Raw genomic sequence first — 3,895 nt, 5'->3', positions numbered from 1 at the left:
AACAAGTAGATATTTAAGTTAAGGCAAACAGGTAATTCTTAACAGTAAGTATCAAACACATAGATAGGCGCGGTCTACAATATGATTAACAGGATGTGCCATTATGTAATCAGTAGCAAACTAAATTAAGCCAAGAAACGTAATTGAACAATTTTGCAATAAGTGGCTAACTAAAATTCTGAGAAGCAGGTAACGGAACTTACGCTAGTTCTTTGTACAGGCACACTGCAACTTCTTTTTCGCTTACAAGGTTGTACAAAGGAGTCCATGGCATCAATTGCTTGGATAGCAGTCCCAATACTTCTTTCTTGCCACACTGCATGGGTAAGTCGAATGGTTAATCTGGTAAGATGGTGCCTCCTTGATATGTTATATGAGGACGTGTAGTCAGACTAGTTGTAGCCAAACACATCACACTGGCTTTTACTGTATATTTCATGCGATTACTTTTGGCATATCGAGATCTAAGCAATCTACAATAGGATGAAAAGACTGACATCCTTCACATTATTGGTGAACTCAGTTCATAGAAACAAGCAATTCAACCATTCTGTGGGTAAATCAAAAGCGCCACTGGAATAATTTTCAATATCCAATCATACACGCAAAAAGGGGGCGAAGCCACCATAGGGGCTGGTATGGGCGGCCGCCTTAGATGGCTGGAAAGTGTGCACCTAGTTTGAGTCGTCCAGGTTGGCCCATGCTAGTTTTGTTCGTCCCAACGCACGAGCAAGCAATGTAAAAAATGAAGAAAAATATTTCAATTTGGATGGGCCAATAACATAAGTGCAAGGCAGGCCCTATAGCAGGCTCGCGGCCCAAACGAGCGCCTCCCATATCGATCGACAGCAGGAAAGATCCCAATTCATTCACTCCAGCCTCCAGTCTGGTTCGCTCCTAACCTAGCCGCCGCTGGACAGACCAACACAGCACTTCCTCGCGCCCTCGTTGGAGGGCGGTCGCCGGGCTTCAAGCGAACGGAAGGATAAGAAGATGAAGATCCAACCCTACGTGTAGCCTGTGTGGGAGGCAGCGGCGCTAGCACGGGCATGGCATCGAGCTTGCGCAAACGGACAGTCGCAGCTTGCAATAGTAGCATGCGCAATGAGCAGGTACATCACATCCCTGATTATATCTAACTCAACTCTTCAATTTCTGGCCAATAGTTAAACCTGACGGTGTTGTAAAACTGCTTGTATGTAGGGAATCTATGAGAAAATGAAACCAATTTCTACTTATTTTATAACTCCCCCAATCAATACTGAACTGACTGAATCTGATGTATCTAATCAAGTTTCCGGTGCAAACATACAAGCTCATGTTGTTCTTGAGCCTGAAGTGTCTAATGAACAGACTGCTAATGAAGGATTTGATGCGAACATTTTACATGCTCCTGGTGATGAACATATAGTGTCTAATGAGGGATCTAATGCAAGCATTTTGCAAGCTCATTGAAGGATTTAGTGTCTAATGATGATCTACTATGTTGAGAGAGACAGAGAGACAGAGATTTGCAGGCATTGATGACAAGCAAATTATAGTGCATTTTCATAGCTTGAGGAAACGTCGAGGCCATCTACCAGAAAGTCCCCGTATCATGACAACATAGCATAAATACTTTTCTAATCTGTTGTTTGAAACTATTGGCATACTTGTGCATGATAGATATATTGATATGCAGTTTGCGCACTGGTTATACGTGCAATTACACTTCGATATTTTCAGCCAGAGAACGAATAATTCAAGCAGGTACAGACCATGTTTGTAGTCCTTGTACACCATGTTGCATTTTGTGTTTTTTGGTGCTTGCATCATTTAGTGTTTATAATCTGAACTACTTTGGATCATTAGCTGGTTTTCAAAGTGCATGTAGCTTCACATTTCTCAAGTTATGTTTATTTCCGGAGTGCAAGTGCCTTCGTATTTTTTAAGTTAAATGTTCGCCCCTGGTAACTTGAATTCATGGGTCAGCCACTGCACACAAATCATACACGAATGCCAGTACGAATTAAATGAAATGCAGGGACTTACGCTAGCTCGTTGTACAGGCTCACTGCAGCTCTGCTTGCACTTGGGATGTTCCATGTACAAGTCCATGTTACCACTTGCTTGGATGTGCAGGCCTTGTGCTCCTTGCATCCCCCTTTGCATTTTTGACATGGCGAATGGTTGATCAAATAAGAGGAATCGACCTTGATGTTGTACCGGAGGACAGATACTTACAAGGTTATACGGGTGTGCAGGATGTGTACCAGATCCCGTAGCGCCGTCATGCTTCGCTAAAATATGGATTTGCTTGTTTCAGATGATATCTCCAGAAGAAATAAGAGTTAAGGTTAGAGTTGCATAGGCGTGTAAGCTAAGAGAGCAGTGAAAGGATATCCAAACATCGTCGGAACAGTGCACAAGGGAGTGATGTGTGGATACCTAGTTTGGGCCGGCGTTTGGGCATGCTCGCCTAGCTAGAGTGCGGGTCACTTCAGAGCCGTTGAGGGTGATGCGCTGGCGTTGGCTGGCCGCGCATGGATGCAAATCTTGAGTGGCAGCGGAGTGCTACGATGTGGTGGACGAGACCGTTGGTGAAGCCCCAACGGCCTCTGGGGGCGGAGGTGCGACGATGTGCTCGGTGAAGTAGCCCCGGTGAGCTGGGAGACGGCGTCGGTGAAGCGCACCTGATGCCGTGGAACTCGGTGTCTGTGAGGCACGTCGGTTGCGGTGACCGACGTTGTCAGTGGACCACCTGGTGCGGTGGACGAGGGCGTAGATGAGGTAGCTCCGGTGCGGTGGTGAAGTGCGACCGTCGTCTTCGTCGTTGTCCTCCGGCACAGAGGTGGGGAACGGTGGGGAAAGAGACGAGATGAGGGGCGATTCAAGGGTTGGCAGCGAATTAGGGATTTGAGCAATCTGGGCACGGAAGGGGACGGTGGAGAAGAGAGATTTTGCAGGGCTGGAATTGGGGCCGCCAGATATTTCAATCTGAAACGTGGAAGCGCGAACTTATATTGTCGCCGTCCTTTTTTTGGGGGGGGAGGAGGGGGTGGGTGGCTGTGTGCTACGCGTCCGTCCGACACACGCGACCACCCCGACAGGACTATGCTTCAGTGCCTTAAGGCACCTGCCTTTGTGTCCATGACATATGGGCCCAACAGGTGGCTGGCCCACATGTTAGTGACCCAAAGGCAGTTGCCTTTAAGGCACCGAAGCAGCGTCCACCCCGACACGACCCTGGTTTGCCTGGTGCGCCTACATTTGAGAATGCAAAAGAATCTTCTTTCATTTGCAAATGAATCTGTATGTATTACCATGCCTGTGTTTTCCTTGCAATAATTAGTCATTCGAAACGAGATACTCCATCCGTTCACTTTTGTAAGTCGTTTCAGACAACTTAAAATGAACTGTTTTACACATTGTCTGAAATGTCTTCAAGGTCTTATAAAAGTGAACAGAGGGAGTACTATAAATTAATTAATGAGGAGTTATTTGAAAAAAAATCGAAACGGTACCCACGCTAACGTGGATTAGAGTGTGTGTCACATAATTAGTTATTTGAATTAGAGTGTGTGTCACGTAGTTAGTTATTTGAATTAGAGTGTGTGTCACGTAGCGATCTCCAATTCTAACGTGGATTTCGCATTTCACTGTATCCACGCTACTTTTTTTAATACAAATTCATATGTATATGATGAACACCATGGTAGTGAGAAAACTTTTGGATGGATTCAAACATATGACCTACAAAATAGCACAACAAACTGAGTCAATGTCAACTTTTCGAAACTTAGTATGGCACGAATTCGAAATAATTACTCGTATGCCTAGTCCTCGGTTCAAATATTACAATGTACACTGAATTGAAACATCGATATTAAGTCTCATACTATGTACGTTCAAATGT

This window comes from Triticum dicoccoides, chromosome 5A (assembly GCF_002162155.2).
Source record: "Triticum dicoccoides isolate Atlit2015 ecotype Zavitan chromosome 5A, WEW_v2.0, whole genome shotgun sequence".
NCBI lineage: Eukaryota > Viridiplantae > Streptophyta > Magnoliopsida > Poales > Poaceae > Triticum > Triticum dicoccoides.
Note: the sequence above shows the minus strand (reverse complement) of the source record.